The sequence below is a fragment of the Macaca fascicularis genome, chromosome 15, assembly GCF_037993035.2.
Source record: "Macaca fascicularis isolate 582-1 chromosome 15, T2T-MFA8v1.1".
In the NCBI taxonomy this organism is placed as follows: domain Eukaryota; kingdom Metazoa; phylum Chordata; class Mammalia; order Primates; family Cercopithecidae; genus Macaca; species Macaca fascicularis.
The window spans coordinates 89,590,882-89,618,627 of record NC_088389.1 but is presented as its reverse complement, the minus strand read 5'-3'; the positions used below and the strand labels follow the sequence as shown (position 1 = coordinate 89,618,627).

General features: G+C 35.3%; 1 long non-coding RNA gene across 1 annotated transcript in view; it reads left to right on the top strand.

Annotated features, from left to right (window-relative positions):
• The first annotated feature begins 249 nt into the window (after positions 1 to 249).
• LOC123569228 (uncharacterized) overlaps positions 250 to 27,746 on the top strand; it is a 124,183-nt gene continuing 96,686 nt past the window's right edge. The window contains exon 1 of the long non-coding RNA XR_006692878.3: positions 250 to 366. This is a non-coding gene — a long non-coding RNA (uncharacterized lncRNA). The remainder of the gene's footprint in view (positions 367 to 27,746) is intronic.

The following is a 27,746-nucleotide window of genomic DNA, read 5'->3' as shown; positions in this document are numbered from 1 at the left end:
CGTATGATCAACAGTCTTCAAATATGGTCCCAGAGAGTAAGATAAACAAGAGGAAAGTGAGATAAATGAGAGGAAAGCGAAGTACTAGACAATCTTTCACAAGGAACTCAAAATGCTTACAGATTCTACTTTTGCTTTAAGCCTACCCTGGGTCAGTAATCACAGGAAACCAATCCTTTCATATATATTTTCAGGAAAGTGTGTGAAATAAAGTTACCAGTCCTTTCAATGACCAAATATTTCATCCACAGGCCTTCTAGCTACTCTGTGACCTGGATATGTGCATGCCTGTGTGGATGCCCAGACTGGACAAATCTTAGTGAAAGTGAAAACAGACAAGAAGAATGATCATTCTCAGTATGCTGGGTAAGGGAACATCCATTAAACCATGTACTTTTCTATGTATTTAATATACATTAACTCATTTAATTGACACAACTTTGGGGTGAATATCACTTTTAAATTCCATCTTCCATTTGAAGAAATAATCTCATAATTAAAGTGAACAGTCCAAAGATACATAGAAGGTAAATGGTAGAGGTGTCATTTAAGCCTAACTATGACTACAGTCTTATGTTCTTTTAAAATATGCTGTATCATAAAACAGTTATGAACACTCACCAGGAGCCTCCTGTGTATCTGTATCTATTTGTTTCTGGAACAGCTGTGTTGGGAGATTTCAGAAGCCCAATGTGGCCTGCATCTTATAAGAAAATACTTACCTAAGGGAAAATTTTAGACTTCCCACTACAAAAAGAGGCAACTATTTGTTTACCCCAAGCTTAGGTGATATTGTATTACCTGAGTCGAGTCTGTAGGCTTAGCTACAATGACAGCTTACAATATATGTTTGTAATACCATGCACCTTCTAAATCTCCCTTAGTCTTGCATATGTGACTCGTATGAAGTATGTGAGCCCCTGGCAGGCACCTGTAGACTCATGAACCACATGGGGATTCATCACCTAGGGTTGCTGACCTGCTAAAATGCCTCACATTGAACCAATGAGGTATGGCACTGAGAAAACATCTTCAAATGCCTCTGGTATGTCAAGCAACATATTTTAGTAGAGAAAACCCCACCAAATAAAAGAATGAAGAGTGAGGGTAGATCCCAGGAAAATGAATGGTGGTTGCATTAGCCTTTCTGGAGGCTTCAACAGGGCAGTGGTGAGAATCTTGGTGATGATTCAGTCTTCCAAGAAAGCAGTCAATCATTTTGAAGACTAATAGGCATTTTATAATAATGGTTGTTACATGAATTTGTGGAGGAGGAGGTGAGAGAGTTATAGCGAAATGCATTTTAAATAGCAAAATATGAGGAGAAATTAAAGTGTTCGTTAATTTTCTAAAAATTAAAACCTTCATATGTACATAAAATCACACAAATATTATGATTAATATTTCTGATGCATTTTAAAATTCACCACCTGGATGGAAAAAAAAAAGAAAAGAAAGGCAAGGAGTAAGTTATAGGTTTTAGGTCTGAGGCTTCACGGACACTTGGATATACTCGGGTGTTTTATGAAATAAAAGGGAACTGAAAGTCCATCTCAGGTTCCTAAGCCCCAACACAGAGGCATTTTCCCTCATCTAAAGGGAGAAATGAAACAACCCTTCATGTGAAATCTACAGACTGAGACGTCTGAGAATTTGTGTCCTAACAACTCAGATGAGAAACAACATAACTTATTTAATGCTCAGAGGGACTTTGATGTGAGTGTAGGTGCTAAGGTTGATTGCTAATTTGTTCTTTCCTTTGTCCTAGCCAGAATGGCCAAAGACCTACATTCATTGGAATGAATTTTGTGGAACAGTAAATGGAACACAGTACTTCAGCTAGGGTATCTCTAATGTTTTCTTTATGTATTTATGTGAAATCTCGTAAAGACCTAGAGAAATAAAATAAGTGTTTTGTCCTTCCTGGCAGAGACTATTTTAATAATACAAGTTGATTTTTCAGATTGGTTGAGAGAATTTCTATTAAGCAAGTGGAAGCATAGTTTAGGCCTAGTATGTCTCATTTTGGTGATTATTAATTTTTTCTTTAGATTTTAACTAAGTGATTGCTTTTGAAATTAAAACAAAGTGATTGAGGACATTTATTCTTTTTTCCTTTTACACTAGGGTATATACCTTTTTCTTTTAAAGGACAAAATGTTTTTATTTCAACCTTATTTTTGAAGGGTGGCTTCACTGGATATAGGATTCTTGGCTGAAAAAATTCACTCCTCTGCTTCTTATAATACTTTCTAAAAATATCACATACCTGCTTTAAATAAGTGAGCAGAAAACTTATTGCCTATTATGGACACTTCAGAGGCACTTTGGAAAGTGATAGTACATGAGCAATGGGATGGGGGCGTGGCTCACTTCTTCAGTGCCCGGCTGCTCAGACCTCTAGGGGAGCATACAGACGGGCAGGCTGTGGGGCTCCGACCCCACGACAGTGTCTAGGGTGAATGTTTACAGCTGAAGCCCCAGTGGGCAGGTGTTACAGGGTGCTCTTTTAGTTTCCCACCTATAGGTGGCTTGTGTTAACCAGCTCAATTAGACCCCCTTCCTTATCACAAGGACAGAGGGATTTCTGTATCCCAGAGTTTCTTGCCTTGGTGTACCGGAAGAATCGGATCAGACGTGGGCTTGGGAAATTAGTGCAAGGTTTTATTGAGTGGAAGTAGCTCTCAGCAGATGGGGGAGCCAGAAGGGAGAACTGGTTTTCCCCACGACCAGCTGCTTATGTCTTCTTCCATTGACATGTTCCTCTTGCTGTCCAGCAGCTTCTATCCTTACCTTGCTAGGGTCTTGGGTTTTTACAGGCCCAGGATGGGGGTTGTGGCAGGCCAGGGTGGTCTCGGAAAATGCAACATTTGGGCACGAAGGCAGAAGTGCCTGTCCTCACCTAGGTCCGTGGGGATGGAGCTTTAGCCAGGGACCACACCCTCCTCTACTCAGCCCTTCCCTTCCCCCCTTCTGTATCATTTAAAGGGACTACTCTCTTCCCTTCTCAGCACTAATGTATCAATATATCTACATGTATAGCATACTAATAATTGCACTGGGAGAAGAGACATGAACTAGGACTGTCCAAGTAAACTAAGATGTATGGTTACCTTAGTTTTAAGCATCAGTCAGGTACTAAAGAGAAAGCAATGGTGAATGATTCCAAGGCTTCATTCAATCACAGGCTTGTTCTCATATACAAGTTTACGAAGAAACATGATTGCAAAAACAGATTGTAACAGGAAAGTTTTAAATATACGAGCCAAAAACTGCCATCAAAAAGTTTTAAAAAAAATCTTTTATTCCTGTAATTATAGGTATTAGTCTAAGGAAAGTAAGTAGCATGTGTATACTAATGCATTTTGTTAATTTCTCCAAGATAATTTCTCAAACACTTAGAAAGAATAAATAATAAAACAGGCTTTCTGAGATAATGAGTATAAGGGAATGCAATAATATTGCCACTCTTCTGAAAAAAAAATATTTCAAAGTGAGTATTTTAATCAGGATCATTAGGGAGAGTTAGTACTGAACAATAAATCAGTGTGGGAGAAAAAATATATATGCATATATTTCAGTTTGTAATAGGAGTCTATGGGTTTGTCTCTGACTTTGGGCAAGCAACTGAACATTTTCTGGGCCTCATTTTTCTCATTTATGAAATGAATATAATAACAGTGCCTCCATTATAAGGTTGTGGTGAGGATTAAATTTGATAATATATGTAAAACATGTAAAATAGGGATAATATATAGCTAGTAGCATACTGCTTAGCGATTGCTCTTATTATGTTCTCAAAAATAGTAAATGCCACTGGGCGCAGTGGCTCTTGCCTATAATCCCAGCACTTTGGGAGGCCGAGGCAGTTGGATCACCTGAGATCAGGAGTTCGAGATAAGCCTGACCAATACGGTGAAACCCCATCTCTACTAAAAATACAAAATTAGCCAGGCGTGGTAGCGCATGCCTGTAATCCCAGATACTCTGGAGGCTGCACTCCAGCTTGGGCCACAAGAATGAAACTCTGTCTCAAAAAAAAAAAAAAAAATTAATTAATAATAATAATAATAAAATGTTAATTATATGTTCCAGTAATTTATCTTTAATTTTCACCTTTTATACTTGCCTCATATAAAATGACATACACTAACCACTGACAAGACTTGAATATATATTCATGTATATTATGCTGTAAAGAAAACCATTTGGTACTGTACCTAACAGGCAGTCATTCTAGCAACAGCTAAGTAGGGAATCCTTGAATAGAGTCTTAGAATATTCATTTACTTGCCTATTTCTATAATTTGATTGTTGTCCATTTGTGCAGCAAATAGTTACTGAACATGCACTCTGTACCAGAGGCTGCGGATACAGAAGGGAATATTCTAAACAAAGTCACTCCTTTCTTAAGGTTTCTATAGTTTCTATATATTCTAGTATTAAAAGCTGGACAAATAAATAGATTTATAAAAGGCAAGGTAGGTTAGTGCTCTGGAGGCAATGGAAAGTAGATTAAGAGCATTAAGTGGGATAAGAAGAGACAGAGGTGAGAGAAAAGCATTGCGGTAGGGTGACATTTCAGCAGAGACCTGAAGGTTGCTAGGGGAAGTCACATGCTGTTATGTGAGAAAGCACTCCAGGTACAGAGAGCAGAGGCCAAATTCCTCAAGCCTGACATTGGTTGGGGATTCCTGAGGCAGCAGGGAAGCCGGATTAGCTTAAACAGGTGAAAGAGGAAGATGGAGGTGGGAAACCATGTCAGACAGGAGACTAGAGGATGGGCAACTTTGAAGCCCATTGTAAGAACTTTGGTTTTCATTCTGAGTAAGATTAATTATCCATTGGAGAGTTTTGAGCAAAGATTATGTGAATTAGAATACAGAAGTACTTAGATTTTTACTTTAAAAATACTTAAGAGAAATGGGAAAACAAATTCTCGGGCTCCATGAAACACTCATCAGTCAATGGTAGGTCCTGCCTTGGGGTTCTCCAGGCCGTCTAAACAGCTTTCTAATGTACCAAAGTATTCGTAGCAACAATAAAAGATAAGAGAGTAAGAGAAAAGAAGAACATATTTTTTAAAAATTAAAAATGTGTTATTATTATTATTATTGCCTTAGGACAGGTAAAAGAGGTAAGAGATCGAGGAGGTAATTCTTGGACAAGTAGATCCCATTACAACTTTTAATACAGTCACAGATGCTTTACAGGAGCAACTGAAGCAGACTTAGTACTGCTTTTAAGGAGGACAGTAGGCACAGTCTTATCAAGTTCTGAATTTCCTCACTTTGTCAAGCAGTTGCTGTGTGACTTTGAAAGAGTTATTAATACATAAGTAACCTGTGTTTGTTTCCTCATCTGTGAAATTCAGTAAAACTATCTTACATGCTGGTTGTGAGGGGTAGTTGCTTGGCACATAGTAATCACAGACAAGTGTTTGCTGTCACTGATAACAGGATTGGATTTCTAAGAAGATAGTGTTGATTGCAAGATGGTGTTTATCAAGATATCTTGATAAGATGGATAGTTTTTATTGTGAGATGCATTATTGAGGGTTGCTTTAAGGATAAGAGATTACATTAAGTGCACTAACTGACTTTTAAATCTAATTTTAAGAAATGTCAAATATGAATAGAAATGGGAAATAAATGGAGGGTTTATGATCACGGATATTCTATATACGCTACACATTTACTGCTTTATCATTTAAAATAAGCCTCCAAATTGAAAGTGAGTCAACATTCGACATATCATCAATATTTTCCAAGGAATAATTTGTGTAACCAGTTTTCAAAACTAGAGGCTATAAATTACTCTGATTTTTAAATGATATTGATAAACAAGGAGACATTTCATTTTTTAAATGACAACAATGTGATTATTGAAATAAAAAAATATAAGACTTGATTTGACTAATGGGTAAAACATGAGCACCACTAGGTAAGACTTTCTACCATGACACTATCTTAAATTAGAAGTCACTAATTATGTATGCATGTGCCAAAATAAAACTGTTCTAACAAATGATGAATTTACATACACAATGATTTTAATCAAGGCACTTCTTTGATTGTACAATTATCTGTTTTGCATACACAAAATTTGAATTCCGTACATGTGAGTCCTCATTTGTATATGCACCAAATTATTTTGTTGGTGCAACTTAGAAATCTCTACTTGATATATTAGGGCATTATTCCTCTTCCATTTATAGTAAAATGTTTTCAGTTTTTATTAAGTAGTAAAACCAAACTCCCTGGAAGAACATGGGAAGTGGGCCCTGCTTCTAGTCATAATAGAGGGAAACGCCACTATATTTCCATTCTGTGTTAAGAAAAAGCAAAAAGTTTCTTCCACACACAGTTTGCTCCTTTCTGCCTTATTTGGAATGTATCTCAAAATTTAAAGAAGACTTTGGTTTACAGAGAGAATCCTTGAGTGGCAATCATATTGAGTTTGCTTGATTTTCAACATTATTAGTCCATAAATGATGAGAGTAGGGTGTTGATCCTTACTACTCTTAAGCAACAGAGAAAATTTACAGCTGTTGAAAAGTACCAAATTTATAGTCCTGGAGACAAATATTCTCTGCAGAGTTCCTGAAAAAAGAAATAGCCAGAAAAGCAGTGAGGCAAAACTGATTATTTCATTATGGTCTTCCTGGACAACTGCGACTCCCCTTGGCCCTCATCGAGAGCAGTGTGCTACATACAGTAATCTGGGTGCGTTGATGACCGCAGTGATAAAGCTCTTAGTAAGTGGGATGTTTGTTTTGTTAAGTCATCCTGACAGGCCCACTGGGACGTCAACTTGCTTACAATGCAACGTTATTCACAACCTCAAAATGAGACTTCTGTACAGTACACATAGGTCATGGGTAACAGCAGAAATCTTAGCTTTTGAATCATTCAAATCAAGATCTTTTCTGCATCTTTGGGTTTGGTCTTGAGGATTCAACTGAGATAAAATTGTCTAGTATCAGTAGATACAAAATTACCACGGTCCCTCTGTTGTCTACCTGCCTGCACATGTGTCCTTGCAAAAATGGGATCCTATGTTAGGCCAAGAGTAGAATTCTAGTTTGTAAATTTTCAGTTTCACCATCTTTGCTGTGACTCTAGCCTAATTTGATAATCAGGCTATAAAGAGATCCTTTCAAATTCTCTGAATTTTTGAACTTTGAACCTTGCAATTTATCTAACACTGGATTTTCTATAATGCATTTCTTCCTGGCTACATAGATGACCCACTGTTATTGGAATAATCCCAGGTCAAATTGTCTATGATGTGTCTTCAACAATATTTTGTAGTCTGCTTTCTTCCAGTGATCACTTTCAATCTCCTCAGGGAGGGAATATGCTATAGTAGTGAAACTATAGTACAGTAATTAGAGTCAGCCACATTGACACGGCTAGGTAAAAAGGGATCCCTGGAGAACTTCTGACCAATCTGCACACTTGGAGAATGGGATGGAGCCATGGAAGTTCCTGTCATTTGTAGAAGGGAGGAGTCTGGTCTCTTAAGTTCCTGTGTGATGGGGCAGGAGCTGGTTAATTGACTTCCCTCTTGCTCTGCTGAAGGTTTTTCTCTTTTTCCTTTTTCACCCAATAAATTGTTTTTCTCACCCTTCTATGTGTCCACGAACCTAATCTTTCCTGGCTGTGTGACAAGAACCTGGTTTTAGCTAAACTGAGGAGAAAGCCCTGCAACAATATCTGGTGTGATAGACTGAACCATGCCTCCAGGTATGCTTACACTTGTCATCTTCCTGATTAACTCTGGGCTTTTCATGTAACTTATTTTGACCAATGGGACGTTAGCAAGCTTGATACCAGGATAGGCACTGTGCAAAACTCCTTGGAGCTGAGCTGCATGCTGTGTGAAAAACCATGCTAGTCTGCTCTATAGAAAGGACATATGGACAGCCGTTGGAAGATGACTCACCATATAGAAAGAGGGGCCTCATGGGAAAGAACTGAGACCTCCAGTTAATCTCTTAGCTGAATATAGTTGCATGAGGGATCCTTATTGACACTTATTGGAGTGGAATAACTGCACAGTCAATCTACTCTCAGCATCATGAGGAATAACAAATTGTTATTTTAAGCCACTGAGATTTAGGGAGGTTTCTTCCATAGCAATAGATAATTGATATATTTTGGGTTAAATTCAGCCTCCGTTATTTGCTGAGCTATGTGACTTCGGTGAGTAGTTTAAGCTTTCTAATCCTCAGATTCTTGAGCTCTAAAATATATTATTATTTCCACAAGGCTGTGGAATGGATTAAATACTGAATATAAATAATTTAGCACAAGGCCTGAGCTATAGTAAGTGCTTAATAAGTGGTAGCAATTACCATCAATTTCATCATTTCAGTCAACATCACCATTATCACAAATATCATAACTACTAGTACCCATGCCAACACAAACACTGCAACATTGCCACCAATACTTTCCTGATAGTGCTTTCATGATGCCCTACTGCTATGGGGAGAATCAATCTTTTTCATTAAGGTATTTTTAAACCATATATATATTTATACATACACACACAACTTTTATTTTTTAAACCATTCATATGCACAAAACTTTTATTATGTTAAAAGATGATGTAAAGTAATAAAAATAAGTTATTTACATGTCCCTTTACATCATTTAATCAGATTACTAAACAGGTAAAGAGATTTGACAAAATCATTCAGAAAGCAAATGGAATGGCTATATTTGAATTCTATGTCTTCATGTCATGAATGTTGAGGCCTTTTAAAAAATTCTGGCTGTTCTAAAAATAAGAACTTGCGTATCTCACTAAAAGGACATCTCCATAGGGGAAGAGATTTTATTGCCTTTAGTGCTCTATTCCTAGTACCTTAAAAATTGCCTAGTATATAAGAGCTCCTCCAGAAGCATTTGTTGAATACATGGATCAATTCACAACTTATTGGAAGTTTACAGAACATTTATTGTGGAGCCAGAGTATCTGGGTTTGAATCTCAGTTCTAACACTTACCAGTTAAGTAAATTTTAACAATTTAATATTTTTGTGCCCCAGTTTTATTATACGTTTAGAGGGTAATAATAGCACATATTATTTAGGATTTTCCTTAGAAATGTGAAACTCTGAACGGTGCCTGGCAAATAGTCATCACCATGTAACTCTTAGTTATTATTATTATCTTGTTATATTGAGCTTTATTAATGCATAGAATAGTATATGTATGCATATTGAAAGAAAGTCAAGAAAGATGGTGTTGTGTGGTCTAAAACAATCGCTTCCAAGCTCCATTTCTGATTAGAATCACCTGGGATTATTATTAAAATTCAGATCCCTTCCCCCTCTACCGCTCCTTCCATGCTCTATATTTGTAACAATTGCACCAAAGATCATGTTTGCATAGTCAGCTTTGGAATGCAGTGAAATCAAATGAATTTTAATAATGCATGTTCAGGTACCATATAATTTAATTAGAGAAGATATTTTGGTACAGGGGTTTTTCCATTGACCTATAAATTCAATCCTGTGGGGAGCTGCGCATTCTACCGTGTCTCTACCATGTGCCATTAGGAGGTCTCCTCTCTCCTTTCTTCCTTTCCTCTTTCTTCCCGCATCCTTAGAGAGAAGATGACTACTCCCAGGTGACGCTGACCCTCCCAGGAACATGAAAAAAGTATGGCGTCTAGTGGGTCCTTGCTACTCAAAGTGTGGTCCACAAAGCAGCAACATAAACATCACTTGAGAACTTGTTGAAAATGTAAAATTACAGGCCCTAATGTTAGGGATTTTCAGCTCCATTTCCTGATGTAATCACCAGGGAGCTAAAGCATCAAAGTTTAGCTGTTAGGCTTCATTTACTTTGAAAGACTCTGAGGTAATTGGTTTGGGTAGTACCCAGATCTAACTAGCCTTTTCGACTCCACAGTTGATTCTGATATGTAACCTGGTTTAAGAAAGGAGAGTTTTAGCAGAAAACTTCAATTGATTTTGAAACTTCTGCTTCTATGGCCTTCTTCAAGTGCCTACAAGACTCTGGGTTTCAGAAAATTCTTCAGATTTCCTTGCACCAGTGGGCCAGTGGCAGATTTCCTTATACCAATTTCCTCTTGGCCCCATTATTCATGGTTACTAACCAACCCCACTAACTTTGCCATCTACCCCCTTTTCTCTGTAATCTTGAGATCTGCACAAGCTGAACAATCAGACTAGAAAGCATTCATAATGTCAGTAGGAATGTGGTATGAAAACAAAAGCATTTTGTCACATTTTCAAGCAAATCTCAAGTACTTTCGAGCATAATAATGATGATAATGTCCGCTTGTATTATGGTTAGGACTATCTACACCCACAACCATTGTTGTTGCTTTTCGTAATTAGGCTATTACAAAGTGATATGATTGCCTTTGAATAGATTGCAGTATTAGAATAATGTATTTATATTTTTGTAAAATCTTGTATTTTGTTAACTCAAAAATTACTTGACTGAAAGAGATTGACTTTTTAAAATCCTTTACAATTTACCCTGGAATAATTAGGCAATAAGAGGGAAACCAGATATAGAAGCTAGTCAAGACCCAGTTCTTTTTGTATGTGACTGAACTAAAACAGCATTTTTGCTGTAATCTTAAGATAATCTTTGAACAGTGAATCAGAAGCACTAAAACTCAAATCCAAATCAAACATTTGAAAATTAATGTCTTGATTGAAGTCCCTTGGGGAGGAGTCAAAGGAAGAGAGTTATTTATATACTACCTTACTATTTACAGTGTGGTTTTTAAACCAGCAGTTTTGCATCACCTGGGAGCTTATAGAAATCAGATTATTAGGCCCTACTTCAGCTCAGATTCTCAATCAGAATCTGCGTTTTGAAAAGATAGCCCACATTACTCATAGACATATTAAGGTTTGAGAAGCACCAATGTAATATACAGTAAGGCTTTTAATTTTTTTCTTCAACATTTGCTTTTTCTTAAGTCACACCACACACAGCATCCCATACAGTTGCTCTATTATTTCTTATCCAAAACCTATGTAAATTTTTTTACACCTTCAAACTTGTTATCCTCCTGCCAACCAGCTCCCACTCTGGCCATTTCTTATTTTACCAAGCAGTCTAGTCTGAGGGAAGGGGGAGGATGCTATACAAAGACATTCTTTCATAACATTTTCCTTATCACAATTGAATAGGAACAAAAAATGCAACACTTTCTCTCAGTATGCTCTAAACTGGTAAACTCTCAAGAAGTAAAATGAGTAACAATTTTATGTAGTCTTCTTTTTGTAAGTCTGGCAGTGTGCAGAGAATCCTTGAAAATACCAGTTTACCAGTACTGTGAAAGCACACAAATATGTTGTGTTTATTCTTCCAAGAGAGACATAAATGGGTAGCAACTTCTCCGGAGATGAACTATATTGATCCAAGTTATACCCACTCATCTTAGTTTCCAATGAATAATCATAGCAATATAAGGCAATTATGTAAGCTAAGGAATGTAAATTCTTTTTCTTCTTTCTCTTATTGTAAGGATAATAGAGAAAACAAAAAATAATTTTTGTGTCAGTATACACTGGGTATTCTGCTATCAATCTAAAAACTATAAAGTATTTCTTATAACTACTAAAAGAGTAACTAACAACAGGATATTACTTTTCCAGTTGATTGAAAGATTGTTAAACTTTGAGTAAGTGAAGCATCTGTGAAAATAAACATCTCTGTTGACAAAATCTGGTTGAAAACTAAAGTCTTAGTTTTAATTGAAAAGAAACAAAACATCCTAAAATTCCTAATGGATTGCCAAAAGGAAACTCATTCAAAGAATTTAACCGAAGATTTTACGGGTAAAATAAATCCTTTGGAATATCAAAAAGAAAAGTATTCCGTGCAGACATAAGATGAGCAAAATAAACTTACCACAGTTGTTCAGTTAATGGACAGGCACCATCATCTGAAACAACAAAAATGTATTTTGTTATTGTGATCATAAAAACTATCAAAACCTTTCAAATTGTCTTCAAACACATGTTATGAACATATCTATAGAAGTAAAATTAAGTAAGCAATGAAGATATATTGTCTGATCTCAATTATTTATTTCAAATGAAAGTGTTTCATCACCACCATTTTAGGATTAAAACAGATTATTAGTTGTTTATTAAAAAATCTTTTTTATAGGCATACCTGGCATATATATGTATTGCACCAATATTTTCTTCTGATATATGAGTTTAAAAGGCAGGCAGAAATACAGAGTCATCTCTTTAATACAATCTTGGTCCTGGCACAAATACAATCTTGAAATACTTGTCCTAATACTCAGCTCTGACAGTGCCATATACACCACCTTCCTGAGCTCAAAAATTCTCTTTGTTGTCCACTCAAAACAAACTATTTAGCATAGCATTCAGGAGCTTTAGTAGGTTGCTCCTATTCTAACTTTTTATGATTGTTTTCTATAATTCTCCAATGCATACTCATGCTACTTTTCAAGTTTATCTCCCATTATTTTCCCTTGTACTCTAGTCTCGAATTGTAAACCCACCTTCGCTTCCTTTCTTCCTTCCTTCTTTCCATACTTCAGTTTACTCCATTTGCTCTGCCTCAATATTTTTTTTCTAGCTATTCCTTATGGCCAGCTCAATTAACATCTCTTCAATAGAGCTTGTCTTGACACCTAGAGAAGAAATTATTCTCTTTCTAGATGTTTCCACCATATTTTATACATTTATTACAGTACTTTATCAGATTCTATTTTGTGTGTTGAGCCCATATTGGTGTTTATGCCTTAACCCTGTTCATTGTTTCCTACCCAGAAGACTTCTTGCTATGCCTCTGAAGTAAGAGATGTCCAGAAGATGCTAGTTGAGCTAAAGGAAACAATGTATTTAGTGTATAGATAGCATATGGTAGACATTTTCTATATTTTGTCAATCATTCTTTAAGTGAAAAGGGCAATTTCTATTGTAGTTTCTGCTAATAAAATTTGACTGTTAAAGACATAGTAATATACCCTATGAATAAAACTTTTTAGTTTCACAAAAAATAAAGAAATTGAGGGTGAAAAATGTTCTTCACTGATAAATGATTTTTAGAAAAATTCTTTAAGACTTTTTCTACCATATGGGAATACATTTTCTTTTTATATTTTCTAGATTTAAAAAACATGTTTTTCCCCCACGGGGTTAAATTTTGTATGGAAAGTTAGTGTTTTGAAGAACAGTGACAGATTTGCTTTGAACTATGAACATGGTCACCCCAGCACCAAGATGGAAGTTACTAGCATAATCTTAGAAAACAGAACTTATCTTCTTATGGAGAATGAAATAATAACATTGCCTTGTTGGTAATTTTATACTCCTAGCCAACTATGCCAGATCAGACTCTGCCTATATGAAGCATACAGGTGTATTACATACCCACAGTGTCTCATACTTCACTATTCTTCTGGACCCACAATCACTTTAGACTTCAAAATGTTGGCAAACCATTCTGTGTAGTTACTTGTATTAAGGTTTTCTGCGTTGTTTGCCTAAAAAAATTATCAATCCACTATTCTGCTATTTCATTAAGAACTTTTCTTACTGGTTCATGCAATATATTATGTATCAAGAGAAGGTATTATGGAATAAAATCTTAAATAACAGAAGTAAAAACTTGTACATAAGTATTTAAAATAAAAGCACTGGTTTCTTAATTTGGTAAGAGGGAGGACTTTATTAGATTATTTGTACCTAAGCATGGAATGTGATATTTCAACATTCAGCTTCTCAGATTTTGTGCTCTTCATTCTAATCCCCTCTAGTTCTCATCATAGGAGGAACATGACTTAACACACAATTATGATTTTTCTCCAAAGTTTTTGTGACTTAAAGACACCCCTAGAGTAGAATAATACTCAGTAATTTAAAATGTGCTGGTAGTCTGAGTCTACATCTAGATTATTAGTGGACATTTTCCTCTCCAAAGGCCAAAGTTTTCCAAGTGTTCTGATATGGTTTGACCATGTCCCTACCTAAAACTCATCTGAAATTGTAGCTCCCATAATTCCCACATATTGTGGTAGAGACCCAGTGAGAGTAATTGAATCATGGGGGTGGGTCTTTACCATGCGGTTCTCATGATAGTGAATAGGTCTCATGAGATCTGATGATTTTATACAGGGGGGTTCCCCTGCACACGCTACCTTGCTTGCTGCCATGTAAGACATGACTTTGCTCCTGCTCCTCATTCACCTTCCACCATGACTGTGAGGCCTCCCCAGTCATATGGAACTGTGAATCAATTAAACATCTTTCTTTTGCTAAATTATCCAGTAAACATCTTTCCTTTACTAAATTACCCTTTACTAAATTACTCAGTCTTGGGTATTCCTTTATTAGCAGCGTGAGAACAGACTAATACATGATCTAAATAGAATAATCAGTAATCATGGAAGTACCCTTAGAAATATTAATAAAAGTGAATTGAATTTTTGTTATAATTATTAATTCCTATCATCTATATTATTTTGACTTTCCTAAAAAAATAGAATGTGGACCTAACTTTACCTACTGATTTTTTTTTTGGACTGGCACTAGTAGATCAGTAAATAGAAAAATATCAGTTGTAAGTACCCATTGATTTATTGCTGCCTTACACTTCCATGCCAGAGGTAATATAGTTGGGCAAGGAACTGCAGAGATCTATGGCTCCCTATAAATAATGACTCAATGGCAGTCTTCTATTTTACTCAAATGGTAACCAAAATTTAGATAAGAAACTCTCCCTGGAGAGAAACATAAAGCAGGGAATATTTAAATGTCCCCAGTATCTGTTCTGAGGGCATTTAAAAGGAGATTTTCTTTCACATGATTGAAAACAACAGATAATAGGACCAATCAAAATCTGTCCTTCTAATACTACAACATAGTTTCAATGATCTATATTTGTTAACTGCGGATCTAATTCACTTCCTTTATCCAACCCCCACAATTTTTTTCAGGCCAAGTATCTTTTCCATTCATTTCCACCACATCTCTCCACCTACTATAGAATTTTGATTAGGTCCTGAGAGTGGCATCTGAAAAATACAGAAATCCTAACAGTTAAAACAGATAATCACTAAATGTATAACAATTGATTGAGAGAAGAAGGAAGATACTGTAAACAATTTTGGAGCTTTTGCTTTGACTCTAGCAATGCTGGTAAGAGTGAGGAAATAGAGTCAAAGCAAATCAAGTGATTTATGGACAGCATATGCACCTACAGAAAGTTTCTCTTAAAAGAAGTTTCCTGAGAACCTTTCAGATGCAAATTTATTCAAATATCATTTAGAATTACCCATCCACTTCTCCATATTCAACCATTTAATTCTTATAAAGGGTGTCTATTTTCTATAAAAGAATCCTGGCATTTGAATGCAGGAACAGAATACTAAGTTGGATATTGTCCCAATATTGTGATCATATGATTTGTTGGAAAATAAAGCAAAGAAAAAATTAAATATGTATTATTACCTTCTCTGTATATCTGTACTAGGCAGGTGGTAGGAATAAGCCAGCTATTTCAGTATTGACTTGTGGAACCAATTATAGAAATAATTATAAAAGTAAATGCGAATAGGTACCCATTCTGGGCATAGAAAATTATTTTTGCAATGCCATTCTTATGAGTTTCAATAATATAACTGAAATACATACATGCAGATATAATACATATAATCTGTCTCTATCACACACACATACACATATGCACACATACATACAGATATATATACACAAGTCATCAGAGAAATCTCCCTCTTTTCTAATTACATCAGATATCTCTTTCCTTTGGCATTTCCTTTTTCTCATATCCAAACTCCAGTCCTTATCTCTCATATCAGTCAGGAGTAAGTTCAGGACTTGGACTGAAGTGGCAGAAGGTGAATGGTAACAGGGAAAGGAACTGGGTATGAAGGATAATTGGTATGACTGACCTTACTACATATATTCTTTAAACAGCCCCTGAGCCAAAAATACAGACCATCCTTTCTCTGAAAAACAGGAAGGCCAAATGTTATGTCTTACTTTTTCCCCTGAAATACAAATAACTTCTTCCAGTCATTGATAGGGTTTTTCTATGTACCCACCCGAATCTCATCTTGAATTGTAGTTCCCATAATCCCCATGTGTCCTGGGAGGGACCCAGAGAGAGGCAATTGAATCATGGGGTGGTTACCTCTATGCTGCTGTTCTCCTGATAGCGAGTGAGTTTGCACAAGATCTGGCAGTTTAATAAGGGAGTTTTCCCTCTTGGCTCGGCATTTCTTTCTGTCATCATGTTAAGAAGGACATGTTTGCTTCCCCTTCCGCTGTGATAGTAAGTTTCTTGAGGCCTCCCTAGCCATGCAGAGCTGTGAGTCAATTAAATCTCTCTCCTTTATAAATTACCTAGTCTCAGAGAGTTCATTACAACAGAGTTCATTACAACATGAGAATGGACTAATGTAGTCATAATTGTGAGTTCTTTATGTTTATTACAGGGAAAACATAAAAATACAAATGAAAGTGGGTTCATTTTTGCCAAGAAGATGTGTCAGATATTGTAAACCAACAGTAAACAATCTTAATGCAAAACATATTTGAAATACTGGAATAAAATATGACAAATATTGTAATGCACCCTTGAAAAAATATAGTACAGAAACGTCCAGTGGCCAAAAATGAAGAGAAAAGTGGAAATGGTTAACATGCAGTCAGTGATATTTGGATGTTCCCTGCAACATTTGTCAATCTTAAAGAAGAGCCTTGGGATCTCTAGGAGAAGTGATAAAAAGTCTCTCCTAAAAATCTCTCACAAATGTTTCAGGTTTGAATGTATACCACCCACAAGGACAAACAAATCCTAAAGGAAGATTTATCAAAACAAGTGTTCCTGTGTTGTTACCTCATACATTTAATCACCAATTTCTCTGGAAGGGTACATTCTCAACAGAGGACATTTAGGATTTCTAAATAAAGTCCTGTTAAGTAGAAGCTCAAATCCATAGTTATAAAACACATGAGGAAATCATGAGTGAAAGTAAGTACAAAGATCAAAATCAAGATTAAAAATACCAAAACATTGAGATAAAGCAATTCCAAACATAGATTATGAAATGAGTATTTAAAATTATTAAAAATAAAAGATGTCGAGAGCAAATATGTGAAAGACATATTAATCCAAAGAACAAGACAATTTTCAATGGGTACCAATTTTTAGAAAAATGTAATAATTGAAATTAAGTAAATAAACCGATATATTAAATACCACTAAAGGAAGAATTAATGGGCAAGCAGAACTGAAGAAATTATCCATAATGTTGCTCAGAGAAGCAATGAAAAATGATGTAGTGAGAGGGCATATGGGATGTGAAAATTAGGGTGAGATGGTTCAACATTTGTTTAATAGGGGGCAAAAAAAAAAATGAGGCGCCGAGCGCGGTGTCTCATGCCTGTAATCCCAGCACTTTGGGAGCCCAAGGCTACTGGATCACTTGAGGTCAGGAGTTCAAGACCAGCCTGACCGACATGGTAAAACCCCGTATCTACTAAAAATACAAAAAACTAGCTGGGTGTTGTGGCACAAGCCTGTAATCCCAGCTACTTGGGAGGCTGAGGGAGGAGAACTGCTTGTGCTCAGGAGGCAGAGGTCACAGTAAGCTGAGATTGTGCCACTATAACTCCAGTCTAGCCGACAGAGCAAAACTCTATATCAAAAAAAAAAAAAAAAAAAAAAAAAAAGACCAGAACTAATCTAAAAAGATTAATGTATGAATAATGGTCAAGAATTGTGATATCACATGTATAAGTTGTGATACATTTCTAAATATTGATATGAATATTTTCTTTCTTTCTCTCTTTCTCTCTCTCTAGGAAGCTAATCATATCTCAAGTAAGATGCACTCCTTAGATTTTGAAAGCACTGCATAGTCACTCTCCATACCTCCATGCACTTCAATAAAAAACAACTCTATTTCTCTATTTCATTTCTCCCTGTTCTCTTACATTGTAAAAAATATCTTAACCATGTGATAAATCCAGTGAATAAATGGTGTAATATCAAACAAATCAGTAGGCAAATATAGTGGGTTAAAATGAGTAAGAGATAATTTATTAATTTTTTTCTTTCTGAATTAAACAAAATTTTAAATGTTTAAGAAATGAATATTTTTAACAATATGTTTTGTATGCTATTTTAGGCATTGGGGATATAGTGGTAACCATGTGGACATGTTTTCTACTTACATTATTGTGACATGGAGAGGCAAGAGAAAGACCACACACAGCTAAACAAATAAAGGAATAAGATAATTTCAGATAGTTAGTGAAATGGAGAAAATAAAACATGCAATATAGCTCAAAGGAGGAATATTTAGATTGGATGGGCAGGCCTGAGCAACACAGAACAAGCCAGTCATGCAAGGTAAGAAGATAGAATGTTTATGTAAAGGAATAGTTAGCACACAAGGACTTGTGTGGACTTATATTCAAGCAACAGAAAGAAGGCCAATGTAACTAGAATCTAGTAAGCAGAAAAGAGTGGTAAAAAATACAGTTAGAGAGGTAGGTGGCCAGATTAAGAGTGCAAGTAGGCCAGTGCCAAGAAATTTGGGTTTATATTGCAAGGGCAATGCAAAGTCATTGGAGGGTTTTAAGAAGTTGAGTGACATTACGGTTTTGTCTTAAACATGTTTCCGGCCACTCTGTAGAAAATTGAAAGCCAAGGAAGGAGCAAACACGGGAAATCAGGTTTGAAACTTTCCAGGCAAGAGCTAGTAGTGGTTTAGACCAAAGTGTAGCTGGAGATGGAGAAAACTGGAGAGGTTTGTATAGATCTGGAATATATTTTGAAGGTGGAACAAGTCTTGCTAATGGATTGGAGAGTAATGAGTGAAAAAAAAGGCATTATGGATAATTGCTGGTTTGGAATTTTAGTAACTAAGTGGATATTAGTGGTATTTACTGAGATGAACAAGACTGGAACAGGAAAATACAGGTTTACTATATCTGTATCATCTGTGTTAATTAGAACCAACACACATTTTAGCCATTGTAGATGGGACATATATTAGATATATGAGTGCAAGTGTCAAGTAGGAGGTTGGATGTGGAAACCTGTAGTTCAGTAGAGAGTCTAGGACTAGAGATAAACATTGAGAACCATTATCACTGAGATCATGGATGAAGACAAGAGAATTGGAGAGTACATAGGTAGCACATTAGAGAGTTTAGGCCAGAGCCCAAGAAGTCCAAATATTAAGAATGGGAACTGAAGACATGTTGCAACAAAATTATGTGGCCCTGTGCTAGATGGGATGGTTTAATTTAGTCTTTTCCAAGTCCCTACTTTATGTCACGTTCTATACTTCATGCCCCAGTGAACAAAATCAACTGGTTTGTGGTTTAGACTCCATAAAATCATGCTTATTTCCCCATCATTTCTGGATTCAGGATAACATCCCAGTGGCGCCCTAATGATGTGTCAATTTCAACCAGCTCTTTATTATTCCAGCCACGAAGCATTTCTTATAGGAAACACTCTCCTTCATTTCCTCCCAATTCCTTTCAAAATCTAAAACTCACAGACAATTTTTTCAGTAGGAATAAATAACATTATGATATTGATTTTCTCTGCTATGCATTTTGGGAAAAGGAGTTATAACAAATTTACAATGTAGTTGCAGCTTAATATTGTTCTCTTTACTCTATTTGATCCTATTTTTGCAAGTTATAACTGAACATGGAAAATTGCAATGGCTTCTGGATTAAAGTGACGGATTCTCAGGTTCCTCGAGGGTTACCAATCACCATAGAAGTTGCAGGCAAAGCAACAATGTATGTCTAACTCCAGTAGAAGAAATAAGGTGAAAATAAAGAAAACCATTAGAATCCCTGCCATCCTAAATTAAATAGAAATATGCAGATAGACATCACTAGAAACACATTTCATGGGGAAATATTCTGCTCCAGGGCATGCTTCATAACATTAGCCTGGGTAAATCTGCTTCAGTTTCAATTAATAAAATTGTAAATTCAGGACTTGTGCTTTAGCTAAGTTATAGTCTGGGTCTGTGCTCTGTTAGATTATTCTTTTTTAAAGCAAAATAAAGCTGTGAATAAAGCATGCTCTCTGGAAGACATTATTGTGGTTGGTGCAAAATTGAATTTTTATCCTATACCTTGGGGGAGACAGTTTAACAAAATGTATTTTCCCCCATTATCATCATTGTTTCCATCTAAGAATTTTTTCCAACACCAAAATCATTTTTTTGTAGCCTTAGAATGTGTATTGATGTTTGTCCTTTGGCTTTTCTCTTTCTTGAGATAATTTGTAATTTGCTAAAACATTGTAAACACTAGAGCTCTGCATATTTTCTGCATGTTTACTAATCTGTTTGTGCTAAAAAAAAATTGCAAGTTTGCCATTTAATTTTGCTGTTATTTTTCTTGTACATTAAAAATGTGTTATTTGGATAACTTTGGTTTGGAATATGAAGGGCTAATGTTAAAATTTACCTTTGTACTCTATTTAGAGGAATAAAATATACTGAGAAAACTGAATAGCTAAAATAAGATTTTAAGGAGAATGTTTATATACCTAAGAAGATAAATGTTTTTGAAACATATTAAAATTATCCCCTGAAAACTGCTGTTAAAAAGCTGGTAAGGGCCACTCATTGTTTAGGCCATTACTTTGATTTTGGCTTAGGGACTTTCAAAATCTGCCTTCTTTTGTCTCTGTCTTTCACTCTCAATTAGAAGGCTTAGAACATTAAACTTGCAGTAAACACTAAGCTGTAGTTCTATTCCATGAAATAAATAAATGGAATGAATAAAGGAAGTAAGAAATAGAAGAATGCTACATGGCTGAAAAACTTGAGCCTTCAAGAAATATTAAGAAAAGCATCTTCCGTCTTTTCTACAAACTTCTACCTTTTCACTGAAATCAAGACATCTCACATTCACAGTATTTACTCATTTTTTTCCAGTGTAGATCAGCCTTTCTTTCTTCGCAATTCCAAACTTATAAGAGGGAACATTTTGACATATTTTATATATTCTTGAGTTTTCAATACTATTCCCAAAAGCAAGAGGATTAAAGCAAGTTTTTGAGATCAGGGAGCAGGACTGAAAGAGTGTATTGGGGTAAGAGAGACTGACGAAGTTGGATGCTTGAAGAAAGAGTCTGTGGAGAAGAAGAATATTGATGAGCAATTTTATAGTAGAGATAAAGAAAATGGTTAAAGAATAGTGGGCTTGAAAAAAAATCTAATATGAACTCTTTCTTCTGTTTTCTTTTTGAGATGAAGATGTCTTCCATGGAAAAGGCACTTTTTTCTGATTCTTGTCTATTATAATGCTGAGCACTGGAGCTCTGGAGCTCAACAGATTGGACTTGAATTAGGAGTTTGCCATTAGCATTGTGCTCTGGAGAAAATTAGCAAATTACTTACCCTCTCTGAACTTCAGTTTTCTCATAGGTAAATGGTAATAGTAACAGTTCTTATTTCAGAAAATACTGTTTTTGGATAGATTAGATAGGTTTACCACCACCATTTAAGTTCAAGCCCTCATTACCTGATTTATAATACTGTAGATTGGCTTAACGATAACTGAAATTTAAATAAATCAAACAAAAGCATGCCTGTTTTTGGTGTCTGGCTTTTTGGCTCAATTTCTGAGCATCAACCATGATGACATCATATATGATAGTTGTTTATTCATTTTCATTGCTGTGTAGGATTCTAGTATATGAAAATACAATGGCAAAGTCATCTGATTTACTATTCATGACATTTATCTATTTCCACCTAACATGATTATAAATGGTTCTGTAAACATATTTGTACATGTTTAATTGTGATACATGTAAAAGTTTGTTGACTACAGAATGGGAGAAAATTTTTGCAATCTACTCATCTGACAAACGGCTAATATCCAGAACCTATAAAGAACTCAAACAAATTTACAAGAAAAAAACAACCCCATCAAAAAGTGGGCAAAGGATATGAACAGACACTTCTCAAAAGAAAATATTTATGCAGCCAACAGACACATGAAAAAATGCTCATCATCACTAGCCATCAGAGAAATGCAAATCAAAACCATAATGAGATACCATCTCACACCAGTTAGAATGGCAATCATTAAAAAGTCAGGAAACAACAGGTGCTAGAGAGGATGTGGAGAAATAGGAACACTTTAACACTGTTGGTGGGTGGGACTGTAAACTCTTTCAACCATAGTGGAAGATACTGTGGTGATTCCTCAAGGATCTAGAACTAGAAATACCATTTGACCCACTGATCCCATTACTGGGTATATACCCAAAGGATTATAAATCATGCTTCTATAAAGACACATGCACATGTATATTTATTGCGGCACTATTCACAATAGCAAAGACTTGGAACCAACCCAAATGTCCATCAATGATAGACTGGATTAAGAAAATGTGGCACATATACACCAAGGAATACTATGCAGCCATAAAAAAGGATGAGTTTGTGTCCTTTGTGGGGACATGGATGCAGCTGGAAACCATCATTCTCTGCAAACTGTCGCAGGAACAGAAAACCAAACCCTGCATGTTCTCACTCATAGGTGGGAACTGAACAATGAGATCACCTGGACAAAGGAAGGGGAACATCACACACCAGGGCCTGTTTTGGGGTAGGGGTAGGGGGGAGGGATAGCATTAGGAGATATACCTAATGTAAATGACGAGTTAATGGGTGCAGCACACCAACATGGTGCATGTATACATCTGTAAAATACCTGCAAGTTGTGCACATGTACCCTAGAACGTAAAGTAAAATAATAATAATTTAAAAAGTTCTTTAAATTAAAAAAAAGTTTGTTGAAAATATACACAGATAGGGTATCTACAATGAGTACACCAAACAGACTTATCAGACTAAGAGTGGATAACTCTGAATAATAGGATATGAATAAATTTTTGTCCTGTCCTAAATTTTCTACCGTCAACACAAAATATATTATTTTGAAATTATTATACCATATTGATTTAGAATAGAGAGTCAAAAAGCCAAATTTCACTTTTAGTGCCACTGTTATTCCCTCTGTAGCCTTCACACTGCTAAGACTCAGTTTCTTTATTTGTTCCTCTGTAAAATTTGGAATCAGAGTATCTCCCTCACATGATTCTTGCAAGGAATAAATTATCTAACACACATAAACTCATTTCAGTTCCTTCCACACACTAATCATTTCATAAATGCCAGTTGCAATTGTATTATTATATTTATGGTAAAAGAACATTGTTTCCTTGCCTATGACATAATTATCTTGTAAAATTTGGTTTAGATATAAGGAAAAATTATAGTGTAGTAATTTTTTAAAAACCCAAATACTTGGAAAGTAGACTTTTAATTTTTATTGACATTATAAGAACAGGGAGACAATCTGCCTGTTGGGTAAGTTACCTAGAAGTACATCTAAACTGGTTAATTTTAACAGACAGGATTCTGTAAATGCATGAACAAAAGCCATGAAAGTAACACTGGCAGTAGAGAGAAAAAAAAAAAAAACACAGGAAATTTGCTTTATCAGTATACCGACTGAATCATTATTGATGCTTCTCACAATTTTGTTTTTGGGTTTGTTTTCTTAAACATTCTGACAGCAAAGGAAATTATTATATGTGCAAATTGGGTATCACTTCTTAAACTTTTGAATCAGCTGGAAACTGTACTCAACTGAACCAGCAAAATCTAAAACAAATAAAACACCATTTATGAGAAAGCATGTAAGAAAATCATAAGTACGACAAGCATTTTTCCCCAACCCATACAGCTCAAATATAAATGATTCTAAAATGTATGTGCCGTGTTTACAAATGTGTCCTTATTGAGATTCATACCTGCATTACTTGTTTGTTCAGAGTCCTAGAACATTATGATAAAATGGAAACTCTCACTCTCAATTAGCAGATTCATTTCAATTAAGAAAGGAAAACAAAAGAATAATTTTCATCAGCTTCCACTTACTTCTTAGTAAATGGAATAAAATATATTTTAAGGAACCTGACATTAGATTAAGAGGCATTATATTAAGGAAAGAATAGGGATTTGGGGTTTCAGACAGAGCATTGTTTGAAAATCAATACTGCCATTTACTAGTTTCAGATTTGGGGCCGTTTTTTCAAAAATAATGAATGTGAAGATTAAATAAGATAATGAACATAAAACATCCCTCACACTGTCTGGCACAAAGTGCGTTCTCAGTAACAATATTTTCCTTTTCCTGTTATTCTATTTTTTAATTATTTCCTTCTAAGTAATAGAAATTTCCCAATATTGGCATTAGTCTGGTGTGTTAGAGACTTTTTATATCATGCAATATATTGCAAAATATATTAAGGTCTTTTAAAAGATCAGTATTTATCAAGAATATAAGAGACTGAACTTTCTTTCATCAAAACTTAGACACAATTATTGAAGGATAACTTTTCTGAAATGTGTCTTTATTCTAGAATACTCTTATCTGACAAGGATAGATGGGTAATAGTCTCATATTATGCTTTTTTGTTTTAATATAAAGACAAATATATGTGCTCTGAGCTTATCTCAGTATATTATTCCCACAGTATTTTTATAAAGTCAGGGCTATTGTATGATAATATTTTATGCACCTGCCACTGCTCTTGCATACATAATCTAAGACAATATCCAATAGCAACTTTTAATATATCTTTATCATTGAATTTATTACATTGGAATTAGGTAATTTTTTATTCATCTGAATATTTTATTTTACCTTGAGCTTCTCCAAATCTGGAACTGTGTGCTTGGGCCACTCCTAGTAACATGGTCCAGTAACCTGACACGGGAATCATTTACCACTTCAAATATGCAGTATTAAATGTAATTTTTAAAAGCCATAAAAATTAAACTAATTCAAGACCAGTAACACATCTGGTGAGTAAACAGAAGTAAATTCAGAAAAAGATATTAAAGGAGACTGCTGGAACTGAGAACACTTAAAATTTCTACTGAAAAGCAAGTCACTAAAGATGAACTCAGAATATAAAATGTACAAGCCACAAAAGCAAAGGAACCCACCATAAGGGAGAATCAATAACTACAACAAGCAGAAAAATGTATTTCCCAAGAAATCACAGAAAAGTCCAGGACTGGTTACTTTCAAATCCTAGGAGAGTACCAGGGGAGCTGTTGATTCTCAAATTTGCTGGATATCAGTATCTCAATGATTTTAATCCATATATTAACTCATATTTTAGATTAGAAACATCTAAGGTTTCTAATATTTTTTCAGCATATACAATACAGATAAAGATAAAAACTGTGGTCTAATATTGGATCTAAATATTTTATTTAAAAGCATGTGAATGAATGAAATGTATAATATGTTGGCCTGATTGACTACCATCTTTTATTACCTGCGAGAAAAAAATTTGAAACTCAGTTTTAATAAATTTTTTATCAAACACATTTGTAAGGTAATGTGGCACAATGAAAATTATAGTAAGGTTCACTGAGCAGCCTTATACAAATTCAATAAATGCTAGATTTCTTTAAAGACAGCATCAGTTGTTTAGATAAATGAAGTAGGCTTCCTGACCAGAGGTTACTGGCACAAATCAATACAATGAAATATGCATTCAGTCCATATGGTATTTCAGTAATGGTTGCTTGAAATTCAGTACACAGCTTTGCTATAAATCACAGACAGAAATTATATTAAAAGAAAGTTTGTTCCATGATTTGAACTCAGAAATCAATGGAAATGTACACCAAAAATGAAATACTTTTAGACATAAACATCAAAAGAAAAATGATTTGTGTCACTGCTTTTCATAGTTCATCTTTTTGTTTCCTATGTCCAGCTTACATTGGATCCTTTCCATGTCTCCCTTTCCCCACACAGAAATACACAAGCATTCCCCATTGGGAATAAATCCACACATGTGATCCTTGTTAAAAATATAAGCAGAGCAGAAACCCAGAGTAGCCAGAACCTAACTATGAATTCCTTGCTAGGAAAAGAGGAGCATGTGGCTTTTGCTGGTGGAGGGAAAAGAGGCTTTGAAACAGGAAGTTTTAGGGATTAGCATTAGAAAAAGACACCAGAAAGCAACCATGATGCTGGTTCACTGAAATTGTATTTTAGTTATGTTATTTATACACATTTACTCTAGGGGTTGAATAATGACAACATCTTACTACTGTATATCAAAACTATTATTGCCACATGTCAAGGGTTCCCAACATACTTTCCTGCATAAACATGCAAACAAGAAACACATGCAGCAGAACTCTGCAACCACACTTGTGCTACAAGCAGAAGCTGCTGTGATGAACTGACTGGGTGATGTTCAGTGACCTAAATTGGGGCTTAGAATAAGTGTGGGTGCGTGCATGCCTTCATCAAATGAAAAGCAGGCCAAATATATGTGTTTACTTTTTTTTTCTACCACAGCTGCAAAACCTCTTTGAGTGTGTGTGTGTGTGTGCGCGCGCGTGTGTGTGTATGTTTGACTATAAAAATAAATATGCCATTAACCTGAAAAAGAAATGAACCACAAGGTGGGTATCCATCAAAATAGACATAAAATAGATTAAATATTAAACTCCAGATTGGGACGTACTTTATGTTCCTATTCAATTCCCAATAATATATTAGTCTGCAATAAATTCCCCGAAGATACATAGCATTGTGTCTTTTTTTTTTTTTTTAATATAATCAAGGCAAGGGTGAAAACAAAGACTTTTGTCTCATAAAATTGTGGCTTCTAAGATTACGACCCAAATATAAAATAAATCCTAAGCTAGCAAACCGTTATTTTCTTCTCAATTGTAAGCATTTTCTGTGGGTTTGTGTGGAAATAGTGCCTATGAAGATCATCATCAATATCCAGAACTGTCTAAACAAAAGCAGCCAAATTACTCTTTTACTCTAAAATATGGTTGGATGTAATACAATGCCACTTACTACATAGGCATCATTGAAGTCGTTAAACATGAAGTGGAAATAGCCTTTTGCTAACGTTTCTGAAATGAGAGCTAAATTGTTGTATGTGGCAAAGTTGAAAGGAGATACTTGCTGTCTGACACCTGAAGAAAGGACCTAAACAGGCAACTTCCATTACCACCAGAGGCAAATGGCGAGAGTGCCTGCATGTTAAGTGACAGCATTTCTCTTCATGTTTTAAATTAACCAAAGAATTCACAACTCAGAGAATTTCAGCACTATGCACACATAAAAAAGATCCCTAGGGAATTAAACGTGTGTTTTTGAAAAGGTTTTCTGTGTAGGGAAATGAAATACTAAATGCAGAGTGACCCTATGACCCTGCAAGCAAGAGGGACCTGTGGAATCACTTAGACCAAACCTGTCATTTTACAAGTGAAGAAACTGAGGCCAGGAAAAGGTCAGTGAAGTATGCCAGGGCTACACAGTGAATCCATGTCTTATGACCACATTCACAGGATCTTTCTGCTATGCCTAGGTGTCTGAACCACCAGAGTAGAAAAAGATTACACAGCCAAATTTTAGATATAACTCAATTTTATCCCAAATCATACAGATAGCACTTTCTTTTTTCTTTGGCCAGAATTACCTAGAGTCAGTTTCTGTTTTACAAATAGACAAATCACCCACTTTTATATTTTAATAATTATGCCTTATTTCAAATGAAAACAAATTCACCTTTTGTAAATTTGGTATTTGTGGCAAGTGACAAGTATAATATGATACCACATTGC